This window comes from Eschscholzia californica, unplaced genomic scaffold (genome assembly GCF_041429995.1).
Source record: "Eschscholzia californica isolate CP2 unplaced genomic scaffold, dmEscCali1.0.p SCAF_1, whole genome shotgun sequence".
NCBI lineage: Eukaryota > Viridiplantae > Streptophyta > Magnoliopsida > Ranunculales > Papaveraceae > Eschscholzia > Eschscholzia californica.
Window position 1 is genome coordinate 55,134,420 of NW_028238198.1, and position 8,996 is coordinate 55,143,415.

The window sequence follows — 8,996 nt, forward strand, 5'->3', positions numbered from 1 at the left end:
TGATGCATAAAATGTCCAGACGTTGACTAACGTCTGAAGAGTCAAGATCAAACCTGAAGTCTACTGGGTCAACTCGACTTAAGGTAGCAGAACCGTTGAGCCTTTGATGGTCCATCAAATATTCTTCTAACTGGGAAGTTGGCCAGAAGAAACCAGCCTTGCAAAATGCCCTTGGCATGGACAGATCAGCCCTGGTGTCTTAAGAGGAGTAAGGGGGGCCAAACAGATCCGGCCAATGTCTTACGCCCAGAACTTGGGAGGCAGCAGTGTTAGGCGATCTACCGACTTAATCCCGAATCTTCCAGAAGAATCTCAGTCGGCTACACATCTCGAAGTGTTTAAGCCAGCTTGAATTCCACGTAAACTAAAGAAGGAAACTTCTCCTATAGGATCTATCACATCGGCAAGATATTTACGAAGGATCCTTAAGCTTAAGAACTTCCACTTATCAAAGATGCGAGATAGACTCTAAGAGAAACCCTAGATCCTCAAGAGAGAAAACTTTCTCTTTGGTCTGATGGCAACCGCCTCACCACCGCACTAATCATAGTCGGCTTAACATCGCCTATAAAAGGCCCCCCACATCGTCCTTCCCAGGACACGATCTCTTGACCTAAAAAAGATCTCCCAAAAACTCAGAGTTTCCATAACTCGCCCCAAAAGGATCAATCAATATTCATTTTTTACTGCAAAGAGCACCCTAACTGGCTTCAGCGTCGGAGCGGTTTTCGAACCCTTTGCAGGTTTTCCCCCTTGGGAGTAGACGAACAGGAACAGGAACAGGAGCAAGGAGCGGGAGCAGACGAACAGGAACAAGGAGTAAGGAAAAGGAGGAGAGCAGGAAGTAGGAACTCTAAGCCGAGCAACACTCAACTTAACAGAATAATCACACATAACGGAGGCTGTCATGCATCAACTCCCTATTTCATGTTGATATAACGGAAAGCCATTTTTTGACATCAACATTTGGCGCTAGAGGAAGGGGCTCTCCAGCAAAATCATCACTTCCGTAACCTGAACTCTATTTAAAAACTTTTCGAACTAACTATTTCTCTAAGCCCCTCAAGCAAACATGTCTTCGGAGGAGCACACCCCGCGCGGGCTGCCACACAGACTCCGCAGCACAGACGAGCTCATGAACGAACTAGCTCAAGTCAAAGCTGACTACCTCCGGAGGGATGAGAAGGCGAGACAACTAGAGGAGAGGCTTCGCAAGGCAGAGACGGCAAAAAACCCTACAACACCAGAAAAGAGAGAAGAAGTGATTAGGAAATATGCACGAAGACCCTTCTCACCAGGCAACGCATTCTCTTCCGAAGATCTAACATTGCAGCGGGGAGACCAGATGCGTCTGGAGAGCATCCTAGAAGAATATGGAGTATTAGATCCCAACCGACCATACATCCATAAAAAGAAGGGAGTTGGCGAAGGATGCATGGACGACCCAACCGTTTGTGAGGTGCTCATACATCAGATAGGAGAGCTGACTCGAGAAAGGGAGAAAGAAAAGCTACGAGGACAGGCGGTTATCCATCAACCTCCCCTCTGTCAAGAAATCTTGGAATCTGAGAAGCCAAAAAACTTCAAATGTCCAATGCTAGATCACTACCACGGTCTAGAGGACCCGGTAGTTTTCGTCAACAACTACACCTCAGTAATGAACCTGTATACGACCAACCAAAACATATGGTGTGTAGTCTTCGCTACAATCTTGAAAGGCCCAGCCCAAGCATGGTATCAAGCACTGGTCCCGGGCTCAATCAAGTCTTTCGGACAACTCGCCCAGGTCTTTTGCGACGCCTTTCGAGGAAGCACCACAATCAAGAGAAAGATCGACGAGCTGTTCAATGTAGTCCAGGGGAGAAGAGAAACCTTGGCGACTTATTGGCAAAGATTCCGCAACCTCATGGTGCAAGTCCTCGACCTGGAACCAAAGGTCGCCTTCGCAGCCCTGTTGAGAGGCCTCCGATAGGATGACGTCATCAGGGACATTTCTGGAAGAGAATTTGACACCCTAGCCGAGCTAATAGAGAGGGTGATACAACTCATCAGGAAAGAAGAAAACTAGCAGCGGATGAAGGAGGTGGCAAACATCCCGTATGAAAGCGAACCGATCCGGAAGAAAGAGCGAGAAGAAGCCAGGCCTCACAAGGAACGAGAGTGAAATAGAAGACCCAGATTTGATTTCGGCACCTACACTCCGTTGGTCAAAGGTAGGGAGTGAATTCTACAGATACTCGTGGCACAAAGAAAAGCAGAACTTCCCAGACCTAAACACAGCAAGGACGAGTTCGAGCTCAGAGACATGACCGCATGGTGTTCCTCTCACCGAGGCTACGATCACAAAACCGACAATTGTCGACATCTCAAGAATCTCATCGAAGAAATGGTGAGGAAAGGCGAGCTAGACAAATACATCCGGAAGGAGCAACGACCCTACGAATATAAAAATAGAAGGTCAACAAACAAAACTGGAATTGGTTTCGGGCTAGATCCTGACGAGCAAAGCTCAACCGTCAAAAAAGCCACTGAGGGCTCAGATGAACCCTCTGAGGTCATGGGAAATATCAACACTATCTCAGGAGGATCGACTTTCGACGGAGTACCAAGGGAGAACAATGGAGATACGCTAACGAGGCAAAAAACTCGCTAGTTCTGTTTATGAAACCAGTTTAGAAACGCCGCCTGTCGTCTTCACTAACGACGACTTAGTAGGGATAATAACCCCACACGCAGACTCGTTGGTGATAACGGCGGTAGTAGCCAATTGGAGGGTAGGGCGCATCCTAGTCGACACAGGAAGCTCGGTTGAAGTCTTGAGCCGAACATGCTTTCAAAAACTCGGGGTAAGTCTTCATTATCTCAAATCATATAAGTCTTGCTTGACAGGGCTCGGCGATAATCAGGTCGAAACCGATGGGCAGCATTGCTTCCCGTGCTGATAGGAGAAGGAGAGACAAAGAAAGTGAAAATCCTGAATTTCGCTATAGTCGACAAGATGCATGCCTACAACATTATACTGGGCAAGAACTTCCTCAGAGAGTTAGGGGCAATAATCTCCATGAACCACCTAATGATGAAATTCTCAATCCCGGGAACAAATCTCATCGGAACGGTCAGAGGGAACCAAGAAATGGTCAGGGAGTGCTACCTAATCTCTGCTCAGGGCTGCGAAGAAGAATCCACCAACCCGGCCACCGTCAGAGGAGACAAAGTCTTCTATGGAGACCCTACAGCAGACATGCAGGATTGAAAACTGATGATCACGTAGGTGACCATCAATTTGTTTCTTCTAACCTTGCAAATAACGCCGTTAGGCAAGAGAAGTAGCGCTGCAAGCTACATATTTTTACTAATAAACAAAATATTCACTACAAAAAAAGGCCCAATAGGGACACACATTTTGACCTCTGTCCCCAAAAAATTTATAATTGGGGCAGTTTTGTAATGTTTGTCCCTACCAAAATTAAAATAGGGACAATTGGTGTATTTTAGCGGCAGATTTTTAGAGGAGTGGATACAAAAAAAAATCACGGCTAATTTTGGCTTAAATATTCCCGCTTCAAATTTGCCCTAATATCATTAGATTTTATAACCATTTTTTCCTTTCTCTCTTCTCGGCTTCCCTGTCTCCCAAGTTTCATCAGCCGAGTTCTTCTCCAAGGTGAATCTTCACCCAACCGGTCAGTTATCTATATTTCTTCTTCTCATCATCATCATCTTCTTCTACTACTACTACCACAAACTATTTGACAAATTCTTGATTGATAATTCTAGTGAAATCGTCTGAGACAAACAAATTCGAACAAATCAGAGAAATCGGTTGCTTCTGTAGGTATTATTGTGCTTAAATTTCTTCTTCATCTTTTTTTTTTGTTCCTAACCATAGCTATTATGAGAAGAAGTCCAGTAAAACTTCTTAGGATTTTCAAATCATAAACTTAATTTTCTAATATAAGACAGTCAAATTTATTTAGGGGTTTTATAGTGATTATCTTATGTGATTTGTTTTTAGATTTAAGTAGAGACGTGCTTTAGTTCTTAGATTATATCTTGTAATAATTGGGCTAAGTTTGGTTTTATGTTGTCAATTATTGGCTTAATTGCAAACTTATGTTACTAATTAATGCGGAAGAAAGGAGTAAGATTAAACCGTGAAGAAATTCAAGATGGTAACATTTGAAGTAATAGTAGTTCACCACAGGAGTTGTTTTATTTCTTCTGTTGGAAAAATCATCTTCATTAAACTCAACGAGTTCAAATTCTTAAGATTTGATGTTTAATAGCAAATTAGCAATGAACAACGTACCCGTCTTCAATTGAATTTGTCTATGTGTCTTGATTTCTTTAGTCAAAAGACTTGTTAAATTAATCGAATAGGTAAATTGGGAAGATGTGGAAAATTCAAATCATTTACATGACTTTTCATTTAGTTTAACATCCTTTGCTTGGTTCTAATATTCAGAGATTTGACTTTAGTGAAACCAGAGATATCGGCTAGGAGATCTCAGAGAAATCAGTTGCTCCTATAGGTAATACTTTGATTAAATTTCTTTTTACCGAACTTATCTATTCCCGAATTTCAAATTCATCTAAAGAAATTGATTGATTTCTTGGAAGTGGTTGAATTGTGTCTTGATCTTGTAGGCACTTCTTGTGATTTTTGAAATCTAGATTGTGTATTCTTTTATTGGTTTCCATTTTCTACTTGGTTTCGCTGTCATCTATTTGGATCATTACTTCGTAGATTTTCATCTTTCGATTGGATTGTTGCCAATTGTTATGATGTCTAGTAGTTGTTTGTTGGTTAGTCTGGGTTTCCTATTTAAACAATATAAGTTTGGTTCTTCCTCTTGAATTCATTATAATCTCATTTTCGTATACGAAACACCATCTTAGAATGCCATTCTGGTAATCACATTTCATTCATACTTTCGAATGTAAGTATGAGCTTATGTTTGCGGTTTATATAAAGAGAATTGAGGGTGGATTGTAGTTTCAAAAAAATTGAGGTTGGATTGTGTGTTTAACGCATATCTATAACTTTGATTTTGTGTTGTCAGGTCTGACAGGGAATTCCTTTATCAGGTTCTTGGGGAAGTTATTAAAGATGGTGCTACGACCTTTAAAATCCCAGATACAGTTGGTTACACTTTGCCTAGTGAACTTGGAGAACTGATAAGAGATATCAAATCTAACACCCCAGGAATTGAGAACGTGATTATTTCGACTCACTGCCAGAATGACTTGGGTCTTTCTACTGCCAACACTCTAGGTTTTTCTCTTAAAGTTTTAATAGTGGGATTGACGACAGTAATGTGCACTGACGACTATGGTTATCTAAATCCAGGGTGCTTATGCAGGTATCAGGTAACTAGAGGTAACCATAAATGGGATTGGGGAAAGAGCCGAAAATGCTTCGTTGGAAGAGATATCCATTTGTAATTTATTTTATTTATATATTTTTTGACATGCCGCATTCAAGTTTCATTGCAAGTTATGTATGTTCCTTCTGTTATTCTCCTGTCCTTTTTTGGCTCAAAGGGGGGGGGGGGGGTCTACGCTTCTATATGTCCAGGTTGTGATGGCCATACGATGCGGTGGGAAAGAACTATTTGGAGGCCTTCATACTGGGATCACTACCCAACATATCGTCATGCCCAGCAAGATGGTAATCTAGATACTTTACTTTATAGTTTATCTTCTTTCCCTTTAGCATTTTAAGGCAGAAAACATAAACACGGTTAAGTCCCTAGGGCATTTTGTGAGGAAAAGGGGAGTAGAAGAATTGCATCAGTCCTTGAATGTAGTCGGAATGAGGTGTCTGGCTGATTAAAGAGAATAAAAGCAAATATTATTTACATACCTCTTTCACAAACAAAAGCACGAGTTCTCTAAAGTTTAGACTTTTCAGTTTTCACTTGTCTGTAGTTTCAATTCTTTTCTTCCTAGTAAAGGTCTTATATGCTTGATCTGGAATACGAATACTCATTTTTCGCTTCTCCGTGCACGAGCCGTTAAAAGTGGTTTGTGTGCGCCTAGTACCTAAGTTCGAGTCGGTGGCCATTTATCCACTTAAGCGTTCTCCTTATTAATAATAATCTCCTAATTTTGATGTTTTTTTTATTCAAGGTTGCAGAGTATATTGGACTGCACGTACAGCCGCACAAGGCTATTGTTGGAGGCTGGTAATTAACATATTTAACTTCATTAAACCAGTTGTGTTTTATTTATGCTTTTAAACGAATGGTTGTGTTTTATTTATTCTTTTAATTGACTACTTGTATTGGTTAAAAGTTTTCCTTATTCATCTAATGATTCTACTCTGATATATTTTACTAGTATTGGTAAGACTAAGGGTTGCCTTTTACCTGTCTTGGTTAGATATTGAGATCCTTCACTCCTAGTTTTATTACCACCTTGCCGCAATTCTTTAGAGTTAGGAACTTTAGTTAGTCTGCTATCATTTAACTTCTTGATTGCTTACTCTTTATAATACTTGTATTTTACTTCATATGTATGATTTGGACTTCAACTAATTTGAATTTTTGTTTCTCATCTCTTTCAGGATATTTGCTAATTACTACTACATCATTGTATTGTGTTTGCGACAACAAAAGGCAAGAGCTTCCCTCATTTTCGTTCGACGCATTGGAGGTATTTTGGATAACCAAAACAAGTTGGTCAGATCCTTCAACAAAAAAAAAAAAAAACAAGTTGGTCAGATGATAAAGATGAAACCAGAAATTTTTTCGAAATTTGGCACTGTTGTCGACAGTTTAACATTCTTATCGATAATTCAACATTCTTATCAATAATCTGAATATTGGGCATACATGTATTTATAAAATTTTACGGGAAGTTAATGAAATAATAAATTTGTTTGGATTTTGTTTGAGTGAATGAGTAGCCATATAAGCCAAAAAAAAAAAAAAAAAAATTGGGACTATCGAAAATTCCATCCAAATCTTTAGCTGTGTATTAGCTGTCCCAAATACAGGAAGGACAAAATTTGAGCCAATTTTTAGGGACAGACAAAAATCGTCGCAAAAACAGTATTGGGGACAAAAGCTAACCGTCGCTATATTTGTCCCAAATACCATTTGGGACGCCACTTTCGGGGACAGATTTCAATTGTCCCCAATAAACCATTGGGGACGGTTTTCACGTTTTCGGGACGGTTTTTTACTGTATCTAATGGATATATTTTTTGTAGTGATTTTAGCAAAAAGGCGATAATATAAAGGAGGAGTCCTAGTCAAACATGCATTGCTTTGGCAAAAACAGGTAGTTCTGGTAGCTAAGGCAACGACCAGAAACCTTAAGGAGCAGTCCTAGTTAAACTGAACTTCACTCCAGTAAAACGGACCCCTCACCAAGGTCCCAAGGAGGAGTCCTAGTTAAAATGACCGCGCTCAAGCTGACAAAATTAGGTAGCTCTGGTAGCCAAGGCAACGACCAGAGAACCTTAAAAGGAGCAGTCCTAGTTAAACAGAAGGCTTTACTCGAGTGAAACGCGATCCCCACTGAGGGTCTTAAGGAGAAGTCCTAGTTAACCTACAGCCCTGGCAAAGGTGACCGGGGGTACAAGGAGAAGTCCTTGCGAAACTAGTCATGCAAAAGCTGACAAAACGGCCCTGGTAGCCCAAGCTACGACCAGGGATACGGGAGGAGTCCCGACAAAAACTAGTCGTGCTCAAGTCGACGAGACCAGTCCCTGTTAGCGAAAGCAACGACCAGGGGTAAGTCCTAGCTAAACTAGTTGTGCTCAAGGCAACGAAACCAGCTCTGGTAGCCCATGCTACGATCAGAGGTCCAAGGAGAAGTCCTAGTTAAATAAGTTGTGCTTTAGCCAACGAAACCAGCCCTGATAGTGAAAGCAACGACCAGGGGTCCAAGGAGAAGTCCTAGTTAAACTAGTTGTGCTCAAGCCAACGAAATCAGCCCTTGTAGTGAAAGCAACGACCAGGGGTCCAAGGAGAAGTCCTAGTTAAACTGGTTAAGACCAAACCAATAAAAGGCAGCCCTGGGACGATAGCCATGATCAGGGGAAAAAACCAGACCCGAATATCATTATGATTTTCGGAGCTACGCTAATTTGGGTTTTTTTTTACAGAAGGAAATAATAAGACTAGGGCATGATAGAATAAGTCCAACTTTCTTCATTTTTTGCAGAAGCGATCATACGGAGCATGCGTAGTAAGTTAGGGATATTGCATTAGTAAGACTAGAGTTTTAACAAGTAATTATTCCATATTTAAGTATGTGTAGATAAAAACAGAACCAAAAAGGACGTCATGGGAAACACATCATCAACCATCTACATGTTACACGAAGAAGAGGAAGCAGGAGAATGAGAAGACAAGGAGATTACATCAGAAGGGACTAGATCTATAGAGGTCCGTATAATCACTGCCACCAGATCACGGTCTAATAAGCGAATCAAGTACCCCATCACTTCAAAGGTCACCCGTCGACCATCGTTCAACACTCCTCTCTGGGAGAGTTGCAGGGGACAGAAGGGTTCGCCGAACAGAATCGACTCTAAGTTCTAAAAAACAGACAAGTCGATAAGTCGAAGAACCTTGATCGAACCTTCACCTTCAACATCGATGTGATAATGACGGACGAAAATATTCTTCTGTAAGAAGCATCAGACGAAAACCGATGAAATTGTTCAGCACCTTCCAAGTCATATTCATAGGTCCAGGCCATGGGAAGACGGAAGGAACAGACAGTTCGATCGGAAAAGTATTAATGAAGCAATAAGTGTTAAAGACAAATCAGCACTTCCTCGCGAATAGACGGTTAACATCCAGAACACAACAAACAATAAGGGGAGAGCCATAATAGGTAATTTTATTCATTACTCAGCTAAGTCTATTACTGAAGAAATTGCTCAAAAAGACACCGGAACTACAACAAGCATTCAGGTTAATTACAGAAGAAATTGCTCAAGGTGAAAGGAAAAGAAGTTGAAGGTAAGAAAGCATTAA

At 41.0% G+C, this 8,996-nt stretch overlaps 1 long non-coding RNA gene across 1 annotated transcript; it reads left to right on the forward strand.

The window, feature by feature from the left end:
* Nucleotides 1–3,515: 3,515 nt before the first annotated feature.
* Nucleotides 3,516–6,888, forward strand: LOC147567688 (uncharacterized). The gene is made up of 7 exons (XR_015237853.1): nucleotides 3,516–3,683; nucleotides 3,778–3,835; nucleotides 4,466–4,532; nucleotides 5,064–5,275; nucleotides 5,364–5,671; nucleotides 6,133–6,188; nucleotides 6,569–6,888. It is a non-coding gene; the product is annotated as an uncharacterized LOC147567688 (long non-coding RNA).
* Nucleotides 6,889–8,996: the final 2,108 nt, after the last annotated feature.